Source organism: Neophocaena asiaeorientalis, unplaced genomic scaffold (genome assembly GCF_003031525.2).
Source record: "Neophocaena asiaeorientalis asiaeorientalis breed wild unplaced genomic scaffold, Neophocaena_asiaeorientalis_V1.1 scaffold65, whole genome shotgun sequence".
Taxonomy (NCBI): Eukaryota; Metazoa; Chordata; class Mammalia; order Artiodactyla; family Phocoenidae; genus Neophocaena; species Neophocaena asiaeorientalis.
The window spans coordinates 7,103,534-7,131,056 of NW_020173215.1; the positions used below are offsets into that span (position 1 = coordinate 7,103,534).

The following is a 27,523-nucleotide window of genomic DNA, read 5'->3' on the forward strand; positions in this document are numbered from 1 at the left end:
GAATTTTCCCCTTCCCCGTGCTATTGGGTAGTGGCTTTTCTAAGTTCATAACTCCTTTACAAAAGGTAGCTTTTGTCTGGTCCTCTACTTAAGCTGCTGGGAATGATAATGGGTGAAAAGGGAGATTACAAATAAAATGGATGAATATTTTCAAAAAACACCATCCCCATTAGGAAATTAATCTCTTATTAGGACATTTATAGCATTAGCCATTCAGGCTGGTAGATTCGAGGTTCTGCCCTGCAGTTTCCCTGCACTGTGATTGCAGTAGCCATTTCTCTTTGGGAGAAGCTCTTACTGCTAGTTAAGAGCTTACAGGAAGCCAGGGCATAAGCAGAAGTTCAGAGCACCCATTCATGCCCTACTACCGTGTTACCCATTCTCCCCTGCTACCAGACACACACGGGCTCGTATGTACACTCTGAGAGTCTGCATCGCCTGGGCCTTCCAGAGAACAGTCACTTATCCTACTCAGTCCACGGGGCTTCCCTCCCCTTTAGACAGCGAGGGCCCCAATGCTACTGATGCTGCCCAATAAGCTGGCATCAAGCACCAGTTGCCAGAAGATGGAAGTGGAGATACAACTGTAATCTGTACAGGCAATGCATTTCCCAAGGACTCTATCCCCTCTGCCATTGTTGGAATGGTTGGAAAATGCATGCTTGTGGACCTGTAATATATAGCTGGGAAATTCACCGACAGTTATACCCAATGCCCTGTGTATATGTGCTATATGTATTTCTCATAAGAATCCTGCCTAATTTTGTCATCAGACAAAATTATATACTGAAGTGGAATATCATTGCCATAGTACTTTCATCATTCTAGGGGGCTCTAAGCTTATGACATTAGGTATTGAAAAAATGGAAGAATAAGACATCTCCGCAGAGCTTAGCCATGGAAAAAATGTTGATACTATAAGGTTCCTGGAATGTTAGAAATGACCCTATATGCCTTACACAAAAGCTACCCAGCCTTACTTCCAAATTAGGTGGTTTTGATTTAGAAGACTCAGGAATTGTACCTTGTGACTCTTCAGTTCTCCTGAGGCCTAGAGATGTGTTGGGGATACCCAGATTTAGGATGTATGCCGTCCTTCATAACCAGGTGGGTAAGAGGACCAGAAGCTAGCAATAATTGGATCCAAGCTGAACATAGGGTGGAAACCTAGGAGATGAGAGTCAGAACTTAATGTGAGAGTCCAGAGAATTTTGCCCACCAGCTGAGACCTGCTTTGAATTATACTTTGCTAGGAAGAGGAACAAGGTACCCTGGTAAAAGCACTGGGCCAGGAGTCAGGACAGCTGGGTTCCAAGCCACTGGGTACACATGTGAGCTTGGGTGACTCAGTGTCTCTGAGCCTCATTTTCTTTGTCTATAAAATGAAAAACTTTGGACTGCCGGTAATTCGTGGTGTAAGGGTCTCCTCTATTCCCATAATAACTGTGTACTAGTGAGAAGAAATAGAAGACATGAAGTTATACTAAATCCTGTTGCCATTAGTAGGTTGCTGTTGAGATCTCTGATATACCAAATGACAAATAGTCACAGAGTCCATTAAGATCCAGGTACCTGCTTTCTTGCTGAAAAAAGCTGGACTATATAATAGGGCTGCAACTGAAATCAGGCCTTCTACTCCTTTGCCTCAAGTCTAAACCTTGGAACTTATGGAAGGAGCATATTGGATGTATAGAGCACACACCCAGGCAGTTGAAGGGAGGGTGGCTGTCTTCCTTCTCACTCTGTGGTCCTTGAGACCACGTGGAATACCATGTGGATGCTGGAGCAAAGGGTCAGCTTGTCTTGTAGGCAGGCAGCTCTGAAGAGAAAGCCCACACAGAGAAACTGAGTAACTCTCTGAGATGGCCCAAGCTTCCAGTTTACGTACCATCTTCCCCTAAAGACAAAAGAAAGATTGGGAAGGGTGGGGAGACCAGTTATAGGAAGTTACCAGGAAAAGCACAGTAAACTAGTGTAAGGTTTGCTATGCAGATTTAAGGCAGTGCTGTCTCCATTGACAAGAGTTTCTTCTGATTTAGAGTTATCCTCTTCTTTCTGGTCCAGATACCAATAGAGACTTCCTTTATAAATGTAAATGTCCCTTGTAAAAGGGTAACTTCTACTCTGTCTCAGAGCTTCTCCTGTGTCTGCAGTTTCTCAAAAATACTCAGCTCAAAATAATCTTATGCTAGAACTACGACTAGAACTCAAGTCTTACACCAAAGTCTGAGCTTTTTAAAAATACTGCGCATCGCATTTAGAAACACTTGTATCCGAGGCAAAAACAAGTACACCTGGTTTTGGAGAGTATTAGACCACATTAGATAATTGAGAAGTTTGAGAACATAATAAAAGCACTAAGAGAATATTATAAAGCCTATGGCTTATGTCAAAGACCCTGGGATTGGACGGACTTCCCTGGTGGTGCAGTGGTTAAGAATCTGCCTGCCAATGCAGGGGACACGGGATCGAGCCCTGGTCTGGGAAGATCCCACATGCTGCGGAGCAACTAAGCCCGTGTGCCACAACTACTGAGCCAGCACACCACAACTACTGAAGCCCGCATGCTCTAGAGCCCGCATGCTGCCACTACTGAAGCCTGCGCACCTAGAGCCTGTGCTCCACAACAAGAGAAGCCACCGTGATGAGAAGCCCGTACACTGTAACAAAGAGTAGCCCCTGCTCACTGCAACTAGAGAAAGCCTGCCTTCAGCAAGGAAGACCCAACGCAGCCAAAAAAAAAAAAACAAACAAAATAAACCTAACACACCACTGGATTAAAATGACAATTAATTGCTTCCTTCAGTTAATACCGCCCCCCCCAATAAAAGACCCTTGGATTGGAGAACAAAATGATGGGTGCCTTTAGCCTGGGATGTGGCAATTTGGCTCCAAAATTAGACCTGCTGGATGCTGTAATAGACAAGGTGGGACAATGGACTGTGGAACCACTAATTGTTTTCCACATGGAAACTGGCATGTTGGTCCTCAGTGAATGTTATTTAATCATGAGAACTGTGATGACAATAATTATGCCATATCCAGGAAACAACAGTAAAGATGGAGAAGGACTGGGAGTCCAAACTGCAGGCCTGCTAAAGAGAGACTGTATGGAGGCTGATCTAAAGCCTGCAATTGTGAACAAAGACCGAGGCTCACTCTAGTACCTGCTGAGTGGAGAGGCAAAGTGGTTAATGGTCGTATCTATCCCCAGAGAAATGTGAATTAAAAACAATGGAGGCCACAGAATACTGACAGATACTTTTTTTAAAAAGAAATCATGAAAAAACACATCAACATGTATTTCCTCATTTTAACAAAGTGCTGTTCTACTCTCCACTTGCTAGACAATGCTTCCTTTCTGTCCCTGGAAATAGTTGTTGTGTTACAGTCTTAGAATTCCTTATAATGCCAAATGAATATGTCTAAATTAATACCTCACCAATCTGTATTGTCAGAAAATAGGATGTCACAAAGAAGTGAGTTTTTCATTGAACTGAAGCTTAGATCCTTTAAGCAGCAAACTTTTTTTTTTTTTTTTTGCAGTACACGGGCCTCTCACTGTTGTGGCCTCTCCCACTGCAGAGCAGAGGCTCAGACGCGCAGGCTCAGCGGCCATGGCTCACGGGCCCAGCCGCTCCACGGCATGTGGGATCTTCCCAGACAGGGGCACGAACCCGTGTCCCCTACATCAGCAGGCGGACTCTCAACCACTGCGCCACCAGGGAAGCCCTAAGCAGCAAACTTTTAAAAAAATTTAGCTATTTTTATGGAAATGGTAATAACGTAGATTCCATTCTTCTTGGCCTCATTAAACCCGGTATATCGAACATCATTTAACATTTTCTTGATGGCTCTGAGTCCTTGCTACGAACATCAACTATACTACTGGACAGTAGTACAACATGTCCTCAGGGTTTGGTAAAATATACGGGGTCCCACTGCAGACTTTCCTGGGCCCAGAGATGAGGCTTGCCTTTCCTGCCTATGACCACTATGGTGGCTTCCACTCTTAACCCCAGGTCCTACATATGTGCTGGTTTCTATTCTTTCTTCTTTAACCAGTAACCTAATACATCATCCGTAACCTTTGTGTGAACTGATAGCTGTTATAGAAATCAAATCACCCATCTTTTAAAAACTGCCACCATATTTTTTTATAGAATTCTTTATCAGCAGGTTATGATATAAAGGCTTAGAAATGACCTGGGCTTCTGCCATAAATAAATTACATAGACTTGATGGCAGGGAGTTTCCTTGATGTTTGGACATCTTTTACATTGGTGCTTACCTAAATTCACAGCCGTATTTTGGATGCTTTTGATTTTTACAGTCTTATCACCAGATAGAACATTATTGGTATTTGTAAGTTTTATTTTCCTTTGTTTTCTAAGATGACATTACTCAACACTCTGGTCTCATGCTGTTAGTGCAGAGAGTAGGTACAAAAGGAAAACATCTCAGGAATTCCCCGGTGGTTCAGTGGTTAGGACTTTGTACTTTCACTGCCGAGGGCCCAAGTTCAATCCCTAGTCAGGGAACTAAGGTCCCACAAGCCACGTGGTGTGGCAAAAAAAAAAGGAAAATATCTCATTGTATCAGGTAGCTTTTGCTGTGTAACAAGCCATCCCAAAGTATAGTGGTTTGCAACAACAAACATTTCTTATCTCTCTCCATTCTGTGGCTCACTGGACAATTTTCCTAGTCTGGGCAGATTCAACTAGGGCTGGAACAACTGGGACCTTTCTCCATGTCATCTCTCATCCTCCAGCAGACAAGCTAGGCTTGTTTACATGGTGGACAAGAGAAAGTGAACCCCATTACGCAAGCACTTTTTAAGCCTCTACTTGTGTCATGCTTGCTAATGACCCAGAGGCCAAAGCAGGTCACATGGCCAAATCAAGATTCCAGGGAGAAATAGACTATATCTTGATGGGAGAGGCTACAAAGTCACAGTGCAAAGCATCATGCATAGAAGGATATATTTTGTGCCCATTTTGCAATCTACCACATTCACAGTACTTACGCCATGACTCAACATGTACACCTTATGGAAACTTCAGCTCTGCTACCTCTTTTATATACTAAGCTAGTGCTCTTCTTCCTATTACCATCAGATCTCCTGGAAGAGTAACTTTTCTTATCCCCTCCACTTCCTTCTCCTGGATTCAGTTCTTAATTCTTGAAAGCTGGTTTCTGCAGCAAGTAAGTAGGTTAACTAGCTACTGCCCAATCATCAATGACATCTTCTCAGACTCTATCTTCCTTGACTGTTCTGTAGTTTTTAACACAGTTAACCTCCTTTTTCAGAATTCACTTCTTTTTTTTTGCGGTACGCGGGCCTCTCACTGCTGTGGCCTCTCCCATTGCGGAGTACAGGCTCCGGACGTACAGGAGAAAAGAGGCAGACATGGAATCCACACAGGTAGCATGGCTCACAGGCCCAGCCGCTCCGCGGCATGTGGGATCTTCCCAGACCGGGGCACGAACCCATGTCCCCTGCATCGGCAGGCGGACTCTCAACCACTACGCCACCAGGGAAGCCCTGGAATTCACTTCTTATGGCTTCTGTTATAAGTAAATATTCATTTTCTTCCTAGTTTATTGACTGCTTTTTCTATTTTCTTTTCAGAGCTCTGTTTCTCCTGCCATGATTAAATGTGTGGTTCTGTCTCCATCCACCTTCTCTTTCTTACATCCTCTCAGTAAACTCACTCATGTTCACAGCTTCGTTACAAACCTCTAGGTATTTTATTTCACCAGTTTATATAGACAGTTCCTAAATTTTTCTTAAATTTGTCTCCATTTTTCAAATGGCCCACTGACTAGTTCCACCCAGATGTTTGACCTGTAGTTCCTCTGAAATCTGTTTTGGTTGCAAACTAAGGAGATAGTGCTGGGAGCTGTGCAATGCCCTTATAGCCCGTGAGTCACTTGATTCTAGATTTTCCTTTACATAAAACAGACTGGGAGTGGTGGAAGGAGGCAGTGCGGGGCTAACCGACATTTGCTGAATGCCTCCTGTGCGCAGGGCGCTGTGGTCTCTCCTAATTGACCAAGGTGAACATCTTCTGCTTTCAAACAGGAGAAAAGAGGCAGACATGGAATCCACACAGGTAGCATTGAGGACAGCCACTGATACCTGAGTAAAGGTTGCAGTGATGCCAAAGGAAATGAGGCTCTAGAGATCTCTGTTTGTCATAATAAATAAGAGGCATCTGACAGCCTCAAACAGCTTTCAAAGAGTTTCTGCTAAAGGTATCTTAGGGTATATCGGAGAAAACCATAATTCGAAAAGAGTCATGTACCACAATGTTCATTGCAGCTCTATTTACAATAGCCAGGACATGGAAGCAACCTAAGTGTCCATCAACAGATGAATGGATAAAGAAGATGTGGCACAATGGAATATTACTCAGCCAGAAAAAGGAACAAAACTAGTATCTTAGGGTTTGCAAAAAAGAAACATTGTTCTCTTAAGAAAGATGTGGTTTCTGGGGAAATGGATTATAAAATAAAATTGAGGGTCTTTTTTCCCCCTGATAAAAGGGCTTAGAGACTTCTAGGGCCCGAATTAAGCTCCTGGTAAAGTTTCTTCTGTTCTGAGTAGATTTCACTCAATGAAAGTGAAATTTCTGATGGTCATAAGATGGACATACTACCAGGTATTTCCTGTGCCGGATTCCTTGATGGAGCTCTCATAGATAGGTCAGTTGCAGAAGTATATATGTTTGCAGCCATACTACTATGTATGCCGGCATCACTCTTCTGAGGGAACGCTAAGTATAATTACTCAAGTCATCGGGCTTGATGTAGAACAGATTCTGAAGATGATATGAGAGGACACTGATGGCCCAATAATAGGTCTGAACCTGTGTCTTCCAGGATAATTTTTTAAAATGTAGTTGTGTCTTTCCTTAAAAATGTAAAAACTACCTTTGTTCTGTTTTATTTTCATATCAATAGTGCACATAGAATTTCCCAATGCCAAAATAGAACACAGTGCGATAGAATGCACGCAGGCTGGTACAATGAATGAAACACCATTCTCCAAGAAGAAGCAACCTACTAGGGTTGCCATATGGCTTGAATTATATTAGTGTATCCCTCTTTAAAAAAAAAAATGGATTGGGTAAGAATTTGTGAGTGTTACTGAATTTTTTTTTTTTTTGCTCCTTTTTGGTTTGTTTATATTGCTGTAAATATTCTTGTAGAGCAATTGCAACTCTTCTCATTGACCATATTCTCTGAGGGCTCATTCTAGGAAACTGCTATTTAAGTATTGTGTATTAGGTACGAAATATCCTGTAGTGTTCGTGTCTCTTACTGCATTGTCTTTCTTATTGTCAATGGCTGTAAGTACCATGGTTTGTGAATTTGGCTAACAGTGTTTGAAGCAGATGAGATTTTAGCTCACTCCTTGATAGCTGCATTGGCTCAGTCTAAGCTTAAGTCTTATTTTCATTAAAGGAGCAGACATGCTGAGGAAGAAGGTGCTATTTTTACATGGGGACTTTTTCTACTGAAACCACATGATAACACTCTGCTGTTAAAATGATCTCAAGCATGCTGAGTTAGCTGAAGAAACAATATGCTTGTTGCCAAAATCAAGGCAGTACTATTCTGAGCCTCCTCTAAGGTCCTCTAGCTCTCCTTGGTGGTCATGAAGAGGACACTAGGAGAGGAGCTGGTGGGAATATGCAAATTACAGGTGAAGTGGAGGTAACTTACTGTTACCTACAAGAGATTATTCAAATTCTTGGTTATTGCCACCAATCATTGGGATATGAAAAGTTTGGTTACTCAGATATGTGCATATCACTATTTGTTGAGCACTGCTTTTATTCTAGATACACACACACATATGTGTATTTTAAGCAAAACTAACACAAAGTAAGACTAACTTTAGAACATTAGAAACAAAAGAAGTTGAGGCAGAGGCCCTCCAAATCCAGTAAAAAATAATGCCTTTATTCTTATTATAGATAACTATGATTCAGTATGTGTTATATGACAGGTACTGTACTAAGCGTTTTACAAACATTGTTTCATTTAGTCCCCACAATATTCTTACAAAGCAGCTGCTATCTGCATTTACAGAAGACAATGCTTCCCTTTCTTTTCTTCCTTCCTTTTCTGATAATAACTGTCACATTACAAGTTATACTCAGTCGGAAAGCGACTGAACTGGGATTCAGGCATCAGTATAAATATCTAGCTCCGAAGTCTGTGCTCTTTCACCAGGCCATGCTGCGTGTCTGAGGATGACATGTAGAGTTAATAAGGAAACTGGCCCTCTATCAACAGTATTTTTATTCTTCACTCTTCCTCCCCCATTTTCAAAAAAATATTAATGAGAATAAGTTATAGCACATCAAAATGGAAAAATAAAAATCTCCCTCCCTGTTAGTCTTCAATTGCTAAATGTAAATGGCCTCCCTTGTCTTCAATTACTGGAAGATTCTCTCTTTAGCCACACCAGAATTTGAATCAACTACTTGGTCACAGACAGGTTTTATCCTTGACAGAGAAAATCTCTGGGGAAGCTCCTGAATAGATAAAGATGCTATCATATAGGAATTCACATCACTTCTTCCCTTCTGTCTGCACAGCAGAATTTCTTTTGTGGCCAACATATTTCCCATAACTTTGTGCAGATTTGGGGTTTTGGATAATGAGAGCACTGTAGCTGCTTAACTGAGAAAGCCAGAGTTTATAGCCACACAGAAGTAAATAGCTCTGGAATATGACAGAGGAAGGGAAGGTGAGACCGAAGTTAGCAGCCTTGGACTTGGGAAGAAAGTGGGGGAGTTTGCAGAAAGAGGATATAAAGATTTGGGGAGTAGCTTCCGCATATATGAGAAATGAAGAGAGAATTATAGAGAGAAATATTTAAGACATTTACTGAATTGTATTAATAAAATCCCAACTCCAGAGCCATTTTCCTAAAAAAATCTACAAAAAGATATTAACTGATGTTCAGTTATTTTTGGAGACTGGACTAAAGTTTCCTTGCTAAGACTGGACCACAAGGTAGATGGACTTTATACAGGTTATACTCTCATAGAACCATGAGATGTTGAACGTGTTTGCGAAGATACCAGTAAAAAAAAAAAAAAAAAGTTATGGATTTAATATGAAAGCCTGGAGTCAGATGTAAGGAATTCTGGCCTTTTAGGAAAGAGGGAACCCACTGGCATTTTGCAGGCTCCTTGACTATGCAAAAAAGATTGAATTGACCTACTAGATGCGTATACATGTCCCCTCAAAGACTCCTGTGACAGTGGGAAGTAGGGAAGAATGAAGGAAGGTGGGTGAAAGCCTTCTGCTTTCTAGAAGGACCTTCTCTCTGGGACTTCTTTTTTAGCAAAAGAAGGGACCTTTACAATTGTTATTAACATTGGCCCAGGACATACGCCTGGGATAAAAATAGAGGCATGATATCATTAACAAAACAGTATTTCTCTGACCCCATTCCTCAAACACTTTAGAAAACCCATCCCCTCTCAAATTCCTCCATAGATTAGCCAAGTGTCTTTAAAGTGTTGTCTTCTAGAGGTCTTAATGAATCCTTTTTAGTCTCCATCATTTTACTCCTCTCTAGCTCTGGCACCCTGTGGTAGTTTTTACTGCAAAAGTCATCAATGTGTCAAAGATTTTATGAAAATTGATCTTCTTCACACACTTATGTTTCACAAGCATTTTAACAAATGTCCTAGTCTATCTTTGTTCATAGTTAATCAAAGAACAGTTTTGATTTATTTTAATTTCACATGAAGCAACAGGCATACAAGTAGTTAGGGAAAGTTTTAAACATAGAGTTAAGTTTAAGAGATTTATAAAAATCTCATTTGGCAATAAATTCCAAAAAATTGCAATAACTTTCAGGTCTTAGTTTCTTTAGGATCATTTCTAATGGTTTTTAAATTTTTCCACAGTCACATATTTCCCACTAAAATATCTTCTCCAGAAAAATTCATCATAGATTTCATTTATATTTGGTAAAAATTTCTAAGGTTTTTCTTCTTAGCAAATATAGAAAATGGCTAAATGATAGTAAAAGTCCAGTCCTTGGTGAAAATGACAGAAAATACAAGGAAAATTCAAACATTTCCCTTTTGATATTTGAGATTTCTTTTGATATCTTCTGGCAATATCAGAGCAGCACCTTTGGATATCTTGATAGCTTATATCTAACAGTTTGAACTTTCATCTGTTGGTTATAATCTAATGATATTTTATGTTAAAAATATTTAATAACTAATGAGTAAATTTTAACAAAACCACAACTTCACAAAAGTTACTTATTTAGGTAACTACTAAATTATATCACTGATGTAATATTTTATTTTCTTGATTTATTAGTTCAAAAACAATTAACAATTTAAAAAGAATATATTTCTATTTTTAAAATAGCATTCAAAGTAAAAATATTTCATGTATGAACTAAAATCTGCATTTAACAAAATTACTGCACAAATAAAAGAAAGTGGTCACACAGAATGGCAGAATTGAAGTAACAAGTTCTGTTTCTTCATCTTTAAAGTTGTTGGACTATCATCATTTATTTCACATTAAAATTTTAAATATAGGCATATGAAGTACCACAGGACTTACTATCAAAGCAAACGTGTGGAGCTGAGTCCACATTGTCGAAGGCTAAGTGGGTAATTGGGAGATCTCTGAATTCATTCCTATATGGACTACAATGTTTATTAAAGAAAATGTAACAAAAATGTGCTAATCTGAAGCTTACTTACATATTAACAGTAACTGCAGCAATTGTTTAGAATTTAGGCCAAAAATTTTTTTTCAGAGAGGGCAATTTCATGACGGATATTGTTTAGAATTGCTGAGAATAATGCTAATAAAAAGCAGATCAACTCTTAGTTGGTTTTATTATAGTTTTTAAATTCTCTAGACAAGGCTTGCCCTGACTGCCCACCCAGGGAGGCCTGCTCCTTGGCTCTGCCCTTGATAAGTATGCCTGAAGGATTTCTGCAAGGAGGAAACCACAACGAGCAAAGTGCCGATAATTTTGAAATTAACAACTATAATAAATATTTAAGTGTACATACAACTTTTTATTTAAAGTTTGGAGCTGAGATAGTAATTTAATGATTTAAAAAAATCAAAAGAATATTGTTTTCTGATTTTAGGTTATTAGCTAAGTTTTTGTGAGAAGAGTCATTTAAATAGGTATTATAAACACCCTGTGTAGGATTGCAGCAAATGCTCCCTTTGATTTCCGTAAGCATCATGCTCAGTGTAAACTGAAGGAGTGGGTCTAAATTATCTTTCAGTTTCAGGCCCTTTCAAGTCTAACAATCTGTGATATCTATTTTGGTTTTTTTGTGAATGAAAGAACAAACTATCACCCCACCCCTTCACCTCCCACAGTTCTCCTCCTTACTCCAGTCCTCAGGGGTTTGCTTGGAGAGGAGATTAAACTTGCACATCTTTCTGCATTTCAATAATCTCCACACTGGAAAGACAGAAGACCTGGGCTAAATACTAAGGGAAAAAAGCCATAGATACTAAAGCTTTTTCCGGGTCTTTGTGAGCCTAAGCGTGTCCATGGAGAGGTCAATTGCTCTGGAATGGATCCCATTTCTTATGCAGTGGTAGGTCTCAGGGTACAGTTTGAGGAAAAACAAAGGGAACTGACATTGCTCTGCATTAAAATATCAATGAAAGCTATCTTCTTCGTGGGAAGAAGCAGTTCTGAAACTATGTTGCAGATGAAAAAATGGATCTAGACTCTATTGTTTCTGAAAATTAGCTTTTGTCCTTGGAAAATGTAGTACATGCATGTGTGTGTGTGTGTGTGTGTGTGTGTGTGTGTGATGCAACAGACACCCAGTAGACTACTGGAGGGGATGTGAAAGTGTATTTTCACCTCACACGTCATACTAGAGGGAAAACTTCAGGTGGTTCAAATTTGGCGTGAGTGCCAAAGCCCTCCTTCAATTCTCCTGCTGAAGGCGCTTCCATACTGCTCTTGACGGAGTAACTCACACTTCAGAAAATACACTGCTGGAGATTGCTAGCTCCTACTGATTGTCTGGAGGCCAGGAGAAGAGAGGTGAATCATAGGGTAAGACTGGATCCTAGAGGTGTAACTGTCTTCTTTCCACCTCCTTCTTATTTTTCAATTAATGTACACAAAAAAAGATGGAATGGATTAATGAGCCTCCATGTTCCCATCACCTGTTCACAACCTTTGCTAGTCTTACCTCATCCTCCCACCTCACAGATACAACTTTAAAGCAAATCCCAGGCACATATGATTTCAATCTCAACTTAATGATTCCCTTTTTTTTACATGACTGTAACTCTTACCTTACCTTAAAAAAAATTAATAATTCCTCAAACCATCAAATATCTACTCGGTGTTCACAATGTTCACATTTTCAATTGCCCCATGACTGTTTTTAAAATTTTTAATGTGTTTGTTTGAATCAGTTTGTATAGTGTGAACGGTTGATCTTTCTTATTTTATTTTCTAGGCTACCCTCTCATCTTTTCTTCACTGTTCGGGTGGAGTTTTCTTAAAGGAAGGTAGAGATTTGCATTGAGGAAGTATACATAAAAATAATGATGTCTAATAATTATGGATGTAGTAATAATAATTACTTGACAACAACATGTATTTGTATCCATGCTACATGAAGTACTTAATACATATTAACTCATTTAATCCTCACAACAGCTCAGTGGTTTAGGAACTACTATTTACCAATTTTGCAGTTGAGGAACTGGGGCAGAGAGGTTCAGTAACTTGCTGTAGGACACATACCTTGTAAGCAGTGGAGTGAGGATTTGAATCCAGCTTTTAATCACATGCTGCTTCTTTTTTTAAAAATTAACAATTACCCTCCTAGGGGGCATTTAAACAGTTTTGAATTTTTACAATGATAAATAATACTTTACATAATATTTTTCCATAATTCTGATTCTTTCTCTTTTTTTATGAGTTTCATTTTATTTTTTTTCTTATTAGTTCTTATTAGCTATCTGTTTTATACACATTAGTGTATACATGTCAATCCCAATCACCCAATTCAGCCCACCACCACCACCACCACCGCCCCCGCCGCTGTCCTCTTTCAGTGTCCATATGTTTGTTCTCTATATCTGTGTCTCAATTTCTGCCCTGCAAACCGGTTCATCTGTGCCATTTTTCTAGCTTCCATATAAAAGCATTAATATATGATATTTGTTTTCTCTTTCTAATTTCACTCTGTATGACAGTCTCTAGATCCATCCATGTCTCTACAAATGACCTAATTTCATTCCTTTTTATGGCTGAGTAATATCCCACTGTATATATGTACCACATCTTCTTTATCCATTTGTCTGTCGATGGGCATTTAGGTTGCTTCCATGACCTGGCTATTGTAAATAGTACTGCAGTGAACATTGGGTTGCATGTGTCTTTTTCAATAACAGTTTTCTCTGGGTATATGCCCAGTAGTGGGATTGCTGGGTCATATGGTAATTCTATTTTTAGGTTTTTAAGGAACATCCATACTGTTCTCTGTAGTGGCTGTATCAATTTACATTCCCACCAACAGTGCAAGAGGGTTCCCTTTCTCCACACCCTCTCCAGCATTTGTTGTTTGTAGATTTTCTGATGATGACTATTCTAACTGGTATGAGGTGATACCTCATTGTAGTTTTGATTTGCATTTCTCTAATAATTAGTGATGTTGAGCAGCTTTTCATGTGCTTTTTGGCCATCTGTATGTCTTCATTGGAGAAATGTCTATTTAGGTCTTCTGCCCATTTGTTGATTGGGTTGTTTGTTTTTTTGATATTGAGCTGCATGAGCTGTTTGTATATTTTGGAGATTAATCCTTTGTCCCTTGATTCGCTTGCAAATATTTTCTCCCATTCTGAAGGTTGTTTTTTCATCTTGTTTCTAGTTTTCTTTGCTGTGCAAAAGCTTTTAAGTTTCATTAGATCACATTTGTTAATTTTTGTTTTTATTTCCATAACTCTAGGAGGTGGTCAAGAAAGATCTTGTGATTTGTGTCAAGGAGTGTTCTTCCTATGTTTTCCTATAAGAGTTTTATAGTGTCTGGTCTTACATTTAAGTCTTTGATCCATTTTGAGGTTATTTTTGTGTATGGTGTTAGGGAGTGTTCTAATTTCATTCTTTTACATGTAGCTGTCCAGTTTTCCCAGCACCATTTATTGAACTAGCTGTCTTTTCTCCATTGTATATCCTTCCCTCCTTTATCATAGATTAGTTGACCATGGGTGCATGGGTTTACCTCTGGGCTTTCTATCCTGTTTCATTGATATATATTTCTGATTTTGTGCCAGTACCATATTGTCTTGATCACTGTAACTTTGTAGTATAGTCTGAAGTCAGGGAGTCTAATTCCTCCAGCTCCATTTTTTCCCCCTCAAGATTGCTTTGGCTATTCGGGGTCTTTTGTGTCTCCATACAAATTTTAAGATTTTTTTGTTCTAGTTCTGTAAAAAATGCCATTGGTACTTTGATAGGGATTGCATTGAATTTGTAGATTGCTATGGGTAGTAGAGTAATTTTCACAATGTTGGTTCTTCCAATCCAAAAACATGGTATATCTCTCCATTTGTTTGTATGTCTTTAATTTCTTTCATAAGTGTCTTATAGTTTTCTGCATACAGGTCTTTTGTCTCCTTAGGTAGGTTTATTCCTAGGTATTTTATTCTTTTTGCTGCAGTGGTAAATGGGAGTGCTTCCTTAATTTCTCTTTCAGATTTTTCATCATTAGTGTATATGATTGCAAGAGATTTTGCTGCATTAATTTTGTATCCTGCTACTTTACCAAGTTCATTCATTAGCTCTAGTAGTTTTCTGGTAGCATCTGTAGGATTCTCTATGTATATTATCATGTCATCTGAAAACAGTGACAGTTTTACTTCTTTTCCAATTTGTATTCCTTTTATTTCTTTTCCTTCTCTGTATTCCTTTTATTTCTTTTTCTTCTCTTCTCAACATAGTTTCTCTAAAACTATGTTGAATAATAGTGGTGAGAGTGGACATCCTTGTCTTGTTTCCGGTCTTAGAGGAAATGCTTTCAGTTTTTCACTATTGAGAATGATGTTGGCTCTGGGTTTGTCATATATGGCCTTTATTATGTTGAGGTACATTCCCTCTATGCCCACTTTCTAGAGAGTTTTTATCATAAATGGGTGTTGAATTTTGTCAAAGCTATTTCTGCATCTATTGAGATGATCATATGGTTTATATTCTTCCATTTGTTAATATGGTTTATCACATTGATTGATGTGCATATATTGAAGAATCCTTGTATCCCTGGGATAAATCCCACTTGATCATCATGTGTGATCCTTTTACTGTGTTGTTGGATTCTGTTTGCAAGTATTTTGTTGAGGATTGTTGCGTATATATTCATCAGTGTTATCTGTCTGTAATTTTCTTTTTTTGTTCTTCGTCTGGTTTTAGTATCAGGGTGACAGTGGCCTTGTAGAATGAGTTTGGGAGTGTTCCTTCCTCTGTAATTTTTGGAAGAGTTTGAGAAGGATAGGTGTTAGCTCTTCCCTAATGTTTGATAGAATTTGCCTGTGAAGCCATCTGGTCCTGGGCTTTTGTTTTTTGGAAGATTTTAAATCACAGTTTCAATTTCATTACTTGTGATTTTCTGTTCATATTTTCTATTTCTTCCTGTTTCAGTCTTAGAAGATTATACCTTTGTAAGAACTTGTCCATTTCTTCCAGGTTGTCCATTTTATTGGCATGATTTTCTTATAGTAGTCTCTTATAATGCTTTCTATTTCTGTGGTATCTGTTGTAACTTCTCCTTTTTCATTTCTAATTTTATTGATTTGAGTCCTTTCCCTCTTTTTCTTGATGAGTCTGGCTAAAGGTTTATCAATTTTGTTTATCTTCTCAAAGAACCAGCTTTTAGTTTTATTGACCTTTGCTATTGTTTTCTTAGTTTCTATTTCATTTATTTCTGCTCTGATCTTTATGATTTCTTTCATTCTGCTAAGGAAAGAAATTTGTTTGTAGTTCCTTTAGGTGTAAGGTTAGTTGTTTATTTGAGATTTTTCTTGTTTCTTGAGGTAGGATTTTATTGCTATAAACTTCCCTCTTAGAACTGCTTTTGCTGCATCCCATAGGTTTTGGGTCATCCTGTTTTCATTGTCATTTGTCTCTAGGTATTTTTTGATTTTCTCTTTGATTTCTTCAGTGATCTCTTGGTTATTTAGTAATGTATTGTTTAGCCTCCATGTGTTTGTGTTTCTTACGTTTTTCCCCCTGTAATTGATTTCTAATCTCATAGCATTGTGGTCAGAAAAGATGCTTGATATGATTTCAATTTTCTTAAATTTACCGAGGCTTGATTTCCGAACCAAGATGTGATCTATCCTGGAGAATGTTCCATGTACACTTGAGAAGATAGTGTAATCTGCTGTTTTCAGGTGGAATGTCCTATAAATATCAATTAAACCTATATGGTCTATTGTGTCATTTGAAGCTTGTGTTTCCATGTTCATTTTCTGTCTCGATGATCTGTCCACTGGTGTAAGTGAGGTGTTAAAGAGCCCCACTATTATTTTGTTACTGTAGATTTCCTCTCTTATGGACATTAGCATTTGCCTTATGTATTGAGGTGCTCCTATGCTGGATGCATATATATTTATAGTTGTTATGTCTTCTTCTTGGATTGATCCCTTGATCATTATGTAGTGTCCTTCCTTGTCTCTTGTAACATTCTTTATTTTAAAGTCTATTTTATCTGATATGGGTATTGCTACTCCAGCTTTCTTTTGATTTCCATTTGCATGGAATATCTTTTTCCGTCACCTTGCTTTCATTCTGTATGTGTCCCTAGGTCTGAAGTCCATCTCTTGTAGACAGCATGTATGTGGGTCTTCTTTTTGTATCCATTCAGCAAGCCTGTGTCTTTTGTTTGGAGCATTTAATCCATTCACGTTTAAGGTAATTATCGATATGTATGTTCTTATTACTATTTTCTTAATTGTTTTGGGTTTGTTTTTGTAGTTTCTTTTCTTCTCCTGTGTTTCCCACTTAGAGACGTTTCTTTAGCATTTGTTGTAGAGCTGGTTTCGTGGTGCTGAATTCTCTTAGTTTTTGCTTGTCTGTAAATCTTTTGATTTCTCCATCAAATCTGAATGAGGTCCTTGCTGGGTAGTGTAATCTTGGTTGTAGGTTCTTCCCTTTCATCACTTTAAATATATCGTGCCACTCCCTTCTGGCTTGTAGTGTTTCTGCTGAGAAATCAGCTGTTAACCTTATGGGAGTTCCCTTGTATGTTATTTGTTTTTTTTCCCTTGTTGCTTTTAATATTTTTCTTTGTACTTAATTTTTGTCTATTTGATTACTATGTGTCTCAGCATGTTTCTCCTTGGGTTTGTCCTGCCTGAGACTCTCTGCACTTCCTTGACCTGGGTGCTATTTCCTTTCCCATGTTAGGGAAGATTTTGCCTATAATCCCATCAAATATTTTCTCGGGTCCTTACTCTCTTCTTCTGGAACCCCTATAATGCGAATGTTGGTGCATTTGATGTTGTCCCAGAGGTGTCTTAAGCTGTCTTCATTTCTTTTCATTCTTTTTTCTTTATTCTGTTCTGCATCAGTAAATTCCACCATTCTGTCTCCAGGTCACTTATCTATTCTTCTGCCTCAGTTATTCTGCTATTGATTCCTTCTAGTGTGTTTTTCATTTCAGTTATTGTATTGTTCATCTCTGTTTGTTTGTTCTTTCATTCTTCTAGGTGTTTGTTTTTTAATTCCTCCAGGTCTTTGTTAAACATTTCCTGCATCTTCTCGATCTTTGCCTCTATTCTTTTTCCGAGATCCTGGATCATCTTCACTATCATTATTCTGAATTCTTTATCTGCAAGGTTGCCTATCTCCACTTCATTTAATTTTTTTTCTGGGGTTTTATCTTGTTCCTTCATCTGGTACATAGCCCTCTGCCTTTTCATTTTGTCTATCTTTCTGTGAATATGGTTTTCGTTCCTCAGGCTGCAGGATTGTAGTTCTTCTTGCTTCTGCTGTCTGCCCTCTGGTGGATGAGGCTATCTAAGAGGCTTGTCCACATGCTGCTTCTTAACAGCTAATGATTATCTAGCACTTACTAGTGTCAGGCACTTTTCTAAGTGCTTTACTTGATTTAACGTATTTCAGCCTCACAACATCCCTGTGAGAGCAGTATGATCATGGTCCCCATTTCATAGATGGCTAAGTCAAGACACAGAGAATTTAGACATGAGAAGTGTCTAAGGAAAAGCAGCTCCCAGATGGACAACTCAGGGGCAGACTCAGGAGACTACTTGCCCTTGCCCCAAAACCCTAAAGGAGGAGGCCCTTCAAGGCGGGTGGGGGAGGCTGATATGTGTGTTACATCTGTTGTTGCCCTCTCAGTTCACCTTTATAAATACTTGGTCTCTTCCTCCTGCAGACACTACCCCATTCAGACACTACCCCATTCAGACACTTAAGGGAAACTTTAAAAACCATGCCATCACTCTTAATAGTCTCTTCTTAAGTCTATTCTAAACATGAATTCAAGACATTTGGAAATGACTTTACGCTCTTTAGCCCTGGAGGCCAGTTACTGCCCAGCTATGAGATGCTACAAAGAATAACACTGCTTCTACACAGCCCACCTCAAAAGTCCATTACTGTTCCATACACTGTACTTTCCTCCATCCTTTCTCTCCACTTTTCTCTTGCATTTTTGGTACTTGTAAAGACTTCTGTGGGCAGGCAGTGGCTGCACTTAAGTTCTTAGAAGTTCTGCAAATTCAGGTATAGTCCAAGCAAACATCAGACATTGAATTACATTATAGGCAGAATACATGAGAGAGAGAGAGAGAGAGACTTACCCACTTTAGAGACAGAGACTTGTTTCACTTCTGGGAATGGGTCTCCTTTAACAGATGCTGGGGAAAAAATCTGGGGCCTCCTAGGGCAAAAACATTATTAATGGCTGCTGGAAACAATTAATACATATTTAATTGAAGTTGGAGTTGTTAAAAGATTTCTTTTTAATTAAAATCAAGATTCTCATACAAATATGAAGTGAGCAATGGCAAAGATTTTATTGAAATTTTTCATTTATGAGGGAACCAGTAAGATGTTACAACCAGTTTAAAGAAAAAATCTGAAGAACAAACACTTATATACAGGCAATGGAGAATGAGAAAATGAAACTGCTAATAGATGTGAAAACTTTATAGGCCAATAAACGGTAGTTGTTGGAATCTTCTGCAAGGGAAAATAAAATGTATCTCTATAAGACAAAATTCATTTGCATCTCTGTGGATAAGGATCACTTGTATTACTATCAGCTTTCTACAGTTTATAGAGTTGTAAAGTAGCCTAGTCAAAGGCAGTAAAGGGAACAGATCCCTATAAAATCAGATAAGCTCTAAAGGTCTTCTATATAATGCACTGGAAGGACATCCAGTAATCTTTTGCCCATTTCAAAGTCTTTCACAAATTTTCCTAACAGATCCATAAATAAAAACTTATTTATCAAGTACAGCAACCAGGCAAGGTGATTTTTTGAATAGATTCCTTAAAACAGAAGTGATATTCATAGAGGATCTCTGTTAGACTGTTACCACTCTCCTGCTTTATCTCCCTTTTCTGCTAAGTTGTCTGTTTCTTTCTTTTTTTCTTTTGTAATATATTTATTTGTTATTTATTTTTGGCTGCACTGGGTCTTTGTTGCTGCACGCAGGCTTTCTCTCATTGCGGCAAGCAGGGGCTGCTCTTCGTTGCAGTGCATAGACTTCTCATTGCAGTGGCTTCTCTTGTTGCAGAGCATGGGCTCTAGGCATGTGGGCTTTAGTAGTTGTGGCTCGCGGGCTCTAGAGCACAGGCTCAGTAGTTGTGACGCACAGGCTTAGTTGCTCTGTGATATGTGGGATCTTCCCGGACCAGGGCTCAAACCCATGTCCCCTGCATTGGCAAGCAGATTCTTAACCACTGCGCCACCAGGGGAGCCCCTGTCTCCTTTAAGCTGACATGGTGGAAGATTTGGTACTGGAGTAAGGTTGAAAACTTTAACATTGTATCCAAAAAGTCTGACTTAAGAAAAGTGAGTAACTATCACATCCTTGTTGGCAGGTGGTTTATTACTAATACTTTCAAACTGTCTACGGAAAGCTGATTACGTACCCACCTGTTGCCTGAAATGTAGTCTCAAAATCAGGTGAACTAAAGGCAGTTTCTCAGCGTACTTTATGTTCATTAAATTGCTCTGACATTTGCTATATCCAACTTTAAGATAAAAATATTGGCCAGGGGACAGTTTACTGGTCTAGAAAGCTCACTCTCTCTTCCTTCCTGTTTTAATGGCAGAGGCCATAATTGGGATGTAAAATGTAACCCCTGAAGTAAGATTCACATGTTAACTCTTCCCAGGCTCCAGGGTCTAGATATGCTTGGCGCATTGTTCTGTCCTGCTGGCTCAGCCCTTCAGTTGTGCCAGTCATTACCTGTCTTCTCCCACTCATCTGGATCTTCTTTTCATATCTGGAGCCAGAAATTTTCAGGATCGCACTGTTAGAGCCTCCAGGAATTTCCCTTGGCTCAGGGGCAAGGCATCATGACCACCAGCAGCCAAATATCAAAGGCCAAGTAGGGATGATTATCCAAAGAAAAGTGAGCACAAGATATTGAAACTTCAAATAGCAGCACAGGAACAGCCTACTGGAAATAATTCTCAAGTGAGAGTTCAATGACATACTATCCCTCTCACAAAATTGGAAAATACTAAAACATAGTAAAATATCCAATGGCAATGAGGGTATGGTCCGTGGGTGTGCATCTTGGTAAAGACAATTGGGAAATTGAATGGCTGCATGACCAAGAGCCTTAGAACTTCGTTACCTCTTGGGCCACCAAGTCCTCTTCTGGGGATAATTCAAAATATAGTGAAAAGTTTATGCACAAAAAGGTATATTTCAGTATTATTTATAATAATAAAAAGTCAAAAACAACCTAAATTTAACAATAAAGATTGATAATAGTTTTCTTTGTGTATATTTTGAACTAAGATGTAGGTATTTAAATAATGAAGAGCTTAAAACACAGGAGAATATGTGATAGTGGAATTTTTAAAACAGTTTTTACTGTGGAAAAATATCAAACAGACCAAAAAGTAGAGAAACTAGCATGATGAACCTGCATGTACCCATCACACTGCTTAACGATTATCAATACAAAGCAAATTCATTTCATCTACCCTATTCACTTTCCTGCCCAGATTGTTTGAAGCCAATCTGAGACATCAGTCATTTCATATGAAAATGTTTCAGCATGTACCTCTAAGAGAATAGAATTCATTAAAAAAGCACACTTGACATCTAAAAACTTAATAATATACCCATCAGAAAATAGAGCATTAAAAAATCCAACATTCCAAGCAAATAACCACAATTATTATTTGTTCCTGTTCTTGTTCCACTGGGTCTTAGGTTAGCAATCTGAGTTCACGAAGTTATCAGCTTCAGGACCAAAAAACAAGTCCTGGAAATCCTCAGAACATTGGTACAGTCTGAAAGTTGTCTAAGGGCTGTCAGCTCAGAAGTCTGTATTCTGAGTCCATTCCTTGAAGTATCAATAGTTAGGAGTACCCAGTACAGTCCTTTCCTTGAGGCTCTAAGACATTTTTGTTAAAGATCCAATCCAATATCTGGCTTGTAACTTATAGCAGAGCCTTCAGGCAAGCATGAAAGAGGAGCAGAAGTGACCTCTAAGACTGAATGGCTGTGGTTAATTTATTACAGTTACCAGCAGTATCAGAATGGAGGAGAACAAAGTTGTCTAATATGTGCATGTTTCATAAGGGTTTGATCAGTGTTTCCCCTGAGGATAAGAACATATTGTGGACAGCAAGGGCAGTGCCAAATCTTACTGACCTCCCTGTAAATTGTACTATCTCTGAAATATTTATATTAATAACATTTTACCTCTATAAACTTAACTTGGGGAAGGCTGAGCACCCCTTCTGATTGGGCAACTCTTCCAGTGGTACTCTTACAATAGTATTGAACTTATTAAAAAATATCGTGCTACCCAACAAACCTAATTACTTCTAACATTTTCTTTTCATAAGGTAAGAGAACAGATCTTTGTGATTTTCCAGAGGTTCTTTGGGAATCTCCAAGATAGTTTTCTGAGAATTTTACTTTTTTCTGAATTTAGAGTCTGATTTTGGGAAGGCAAAAGCAACAGATTTAGTAGAGGAGACTTGGTCCATGATTAAAATAGGATCATGGATGTTTGAGAAAAAAAGATTACTTACCTAATCATTAAAGCAACAATATAATATTTAAAATAGACACAGAAGTAGGTAAAACAATTTTAAACAATGTTGGCTCTTTCATATGTGAAGAGACTTTGCTCTTTGTTCTTAAAAAAAATAATCACAGACATGATAAAATCAACACAAAGTACAGAAAATTATTCTGGTGCAATATAAATCTCTGCTATCTGAATGAGTTATACAAAAGGTAAATAATAATTGATTATTACCCCTTGTTAAGAGCTCTAATATAAATTTAACGTTTTAATAGTGAGAAAGCGAAATTCTATTTTTGCATTAATTCAATATTTGGCAATAAAAAATTCCAAGTTCCTTTATAAAAAATTATCTTTTGAATAAGCCCATCAAAACAGAGAGAACTTTGCCAAAATTTGAACATTTCAGTAAACCTTCTACTATTTTCTGTCTCCATTCTGGTGTTGTCTTTCCCTACCCTGCTTCATGTTCTGGAACAGATATTTTCCCTTAGAATAAAACTACTTGCTGTTCCTTTGAAAAACCAAACAAATTCCTTTACAAACATTATTGTTCTTGTCTTCATTATTGTTTATACCATTGTCGATATTGTTCTTAGTATGGTCTTACTACCTATATTAACTATAATTTTTAAACAAACTAACCTCCATTTCACAGAGAAAACTGGGTGATGGGTAATTGATAATTGAGTGTTATATACAAGCACAAGTGAACATATTCATTAACATGATCCAAAGTATGCTATGCCGTAACATGGTAATAAGAAGCAAAGATATATATATTTATTTATTTAAACTATGTTTAGTAATCAGTGTTTCAGCAGTCTTAGAGATTATCTAGGTATCCAAAGATTATTCATTAATTGATTTAATATTGTAAAGTTAAGAATCTTAAAAATTATATTTTATCTAACATACTATAGATCATAATGATGGGTGATATCAAAAACATTGTCAAAATTACAGTTCAATTTGGTTAGACATATAATTTTACATTTTTCATAATTCTTAACATTATTAAATAGTAATACTAACTTATTTCTTCAGTAAACCAGTAGAGGGAGATTGGGATTGACACATATACACATATACACTATTGTACTATGTATAAACTGGACAACTGAGGGGAACATACTGTATAACACAGGGAATTCTAATTAAAGCACTGTGGTGTCCTAAATGGGAGGGAAATCTGAAAGGGAGGGGATATATGTATATGTAAGTCTGATTCATTTTGCTGTGCAGTAGAAGCTAACACAACATTGTAACGCAACTATACTCCAATAAAAATTAATTAAAAAAATAAATAAACCAGTAGAGAAAGTTGAGGACACTCAGAAAACAGACTTGAATCTTCTAAAAAATAAAATGTACAAATATATTATATTTACTACTAATATCAGAGGAAAAAGATATAGATTTTTTTCTTGAACCAAAATTATAAGCTACTGTGATTTATCCAGAGTCACCTTAATTGTGTGAATTTAGATTATTATGAATTTTATATTATGCATATATATTTAGATTATCATATAAAATGCTTCCCAGCACTTTATGATATACTTTTTTTGCTAAAAGGCTAGAACATTTAGAGTATTCTAACACTTCATTTATTTTATAGGAATTCTGGAGATACTAGATTTATGTAAACATACTATAAGTATAAATGATTGACTTACTCTATAAGTCAATTACAACAGAGTTCCTTTAATTTAAAAGGCCTTCAAGATGGCGGAGGGGTAAGATGTGGAAATCACCATCCTCCCCACAAATACATCGGAAATACATCTACATGTAGAACAACTCCTACAGAACACCTACTGAATGCTGGCAGAAGACCTCAGACTTCCCAAAAGGCAAGAAACCCCCCACGTACCAGGGTAGGGCAAAAGAAAAAAGAATAAACGGAGACAAAAATATAGGGACAGGACCAGCACCAGTGGGAGGGAGCTGTGAAGGAGGAAAGGTTTCCACACACTAGGAAGCCCCTTCACAGGTGGAGATGGGGGGTGGCAGGGCGGGGGTGAAGCTTTGGAGCCACGGAGGAGAGCGCAGCAACAGGAGTGCAGACAGCAAAGTGGGGAGATTCCCACACAGAGGATCAGTGCCGACCAGCACTCACCAGCCCAAGAGGCTTGTCTGCTCACCCGCTGGGGCGGATGGGGGCTGGGAGCTTAGGCTTGGGCTTCAGAGCTCAGATCCCAGAGAGAGGACTGGGGTGGCTGCGTGAACACATCCTAAAGGGGGCTAGTGCGCCACAGCTAGCCAGGAGGGAGTCCGGAAAAAAGTCTGGAACTCCCTAAGAGGCAAGAGACCATTGTTATGGAGTGCGCAAGGAGAGGGGATTCAGAGCACTGCCTAAACGAGCTCCAGACACGGGCGTGAGCCTCGGCTATCAGCATGGACACCAGAGGCGGGCATGAAATGCTAAGGCTGCTGCTGCAGCCACCAAGAAGCCTGTGTGCAAGCACAGGTCACTATCCACACCTCCCCTCCCGGGAGCCTGTGCAGCCCACCACTGCCAGGGTCCCGTGATCCAGGGATAACTACCCTGGGAGAACACACAGTGCACCTGAGGTTGGTGCAACCATCACGCTGGCCTGCCGCCACAGGCTCACCCCACATTCCATACCCCTCCCTCCCCCCAGACTGAGTGAGCCAGAGCCCCCTAATCAGCTGCTCCTTTAACCACCTCCTATTTGAGAGAAGAACAGATGCCCTCAGGTGACCTACATGCAGAGGCAAGGCCAAATACAAAGTTAAACCCCAGGAGCTGTGCGAACAAAGAAGAGAAAGGGAAATTTCACCCAGCAGCCTCAGGAGCAGTGGATTAAATCTCCACAATCAGTATGATGTACCTGCATCTGTGGAATACATGAATAGACAATGAATCATCCCAAATTGAGGTGGTGGACTTTGGGAGCAACTGTAGTCTTAGGGTTTGCTTTCTACATCAAATTTGTTTCTAGATTTGTGTTTATCTTAGTTTAGTATTTAGCATTTATTATCATTGGTAGATTAGTTTATTGATTTGGTTGCTGTCTTCCTCCTTTTCTTTTTTATATTTTTTTTTCCTTTTTCTCCTTTTGTGAGTGTGTAGGTGTGTGCTTGTTTGTGTGATTTTGGAGTAGCTGGAGTAGCAATTCTCATATCAGACAAAACAGACTTTAAAATAAAGACAATTTCAGAGACAAAGAAGGATGCTACATAACGATAAAGGGCTCACTCCAAGAAGAAGATATAACAATTGTAAATATTTATGCACCCAACATAGGAGCACCTCAATACATAAGACAAAAGCTAACAGCCATAAAACGGGAAATCGACAGTATCACAATCAACAGTATCACAAGAGTAGGGGACTTTAACACCCCACTTTCACCAATGGACAGATCAACCAAAATGAAAATAAATAAGGAAACACAAGCTTTAAATGATACATGAAACAAGATGGACTTCATTGATATTTATAGGACATTCCAGCCAAAAACAAGAGAATACACTTTCTTCTCAAGTGCTCATGGAACATTCTCCAGGATAGATCATATCTTGGGTGACAAAACAAGCCTTGGTAAAGTGAAGAAAATTGAAATTGTATCAAGTATTTTTCTGACCACAGTGCTATGAGGCTACATATCGATTACAGGGAAAAAAATCTGTGAAAAATACAAACACATGGAGGCTAGCAATACACTACTAAATAACCAAGAGATCACTGAAGAAATCAAAGAGGAAATCAAAAAATACCTAGAAACAAATGACAATGAAAACACAACGACTCAAAACCTATGGGAGGCAGCAAAAGCAGTTCTAAGAGTGAAGTTTATAGCAATGCAATCCTACCTCGAGAAACAAGAAACTTCTCAAATAAACAACCTAACTTTACACCTAAAACAATTAGAGAAGAACAAAAAACCCCAAAGTTAGCAGAAGGAAAGAGATCATAAAGATCAGATCATAAATAAATAAAGGGCTTCTGGGCTTCCCTGGTGGTGCAGTGGTTGAGAATCTGCCTGCTAATGCAGGGGACACGGGTTTGAGCCCTGGTCTGGGAAGATCCCACATGCCGCAGAGCAACTAGACCCATGAGCCACAACTACTGGGCCTGCACGTCTGGAGCCTGTGCTCCACAACAAGAGAGGCCACGACAGTGAGAGGCCCGCGCACCGTGATGAAGAGTGGCCCCCGCTTGCCACAACTAGAGAAAGCCCTCGCACAGAAACGAAGACCCAACACAGCCAAAAATAAAAATAAATAAATTAAAAGAAGGCTCAACATTTAAAAAAATTAAATAAATAAAAAATAAAGGGCTTCCCTGGTGGCACAGTGGTTAAGTATCCTCCTGCCAATGCAGGGGACACAGGTTTGAGCCCTGATTGGGGAAGATCCCACTTGCCGCAGAGCAACCAAGCCCATGTGCCACAATTACTGAGCCTGCACTCTAGAGCCCACGTGCCACAACTACTGAACCCCACGCACCTAGAGCCCATGCTCCGCAACAAGAGAAGCCAGTGCAATGAGAAGCCCATGCACTGCAACGAAGACTAGCCCCCACTCACCACAACCAGAGAAAAGCCCACGGGCACCAACAAAGACCCAACACAGCCAAAAATAAAATTAAATAAATAAATACATTTTTTTAAAAACAAGAAAGAAATGAAAAAGAAATGAAGGAACAATAGCAAAGATCAATAAAACTAAAGCTGGTTCTTTGAGAAGATAAACAAAATTGATAAACCGTTACCCAGACTCATTAAGAAAAAACGGGAGAAGATTCAAATCAATAGAATTAGAAATGAAAAAGGAGAGGTAACAACTGACACTGCAGAAACACAAAGGATCATGAGAGATTACTACCAGCAACTATATGCCAATAAAATTGACAACCTGGACGAAATGGATGAATTCTTAGAAAAGCACAACCTTCTGATACTGAACCGGGAAGAAATAAAAAATATAAACAGACCAATCAGAAGCACTGAAATTGAGACTGATTAAAAATTTTCCAACAGGGCTTCCCTGATGGTGCAGTGGTTGAGAGTCCTCCTGCTGAGGCAGGGGACACGGGTTCATGCCCCAGTCCGGGAAGATCCCACATGACATGGAGCAACTAGGCCCGTGAGCCATGGCTGCTGCAGCTGCGTGTCTGGAGCCTGTGCACCACAATGGGAGAGGCCACAACAGTGAGAGGCCTGCGTACTGCAAAAAAAAAAAAAAAAA

General features: G+C 38.8%; 1 protein-coding gene across 1 annotated transcript in view; it reads left to right on the forward strand.

Moving 5' to 3' along the window:
- The window catches only part of JADE1 (jade family PHD finger 1), a 189,512-nt gene that overhangs the window by 21,754 nt on the left and 140,235 nt on the right, over window positions 1-27,523 (forward strand). The gene's annotated exons all lie outside the window — the stretch shown is intronic.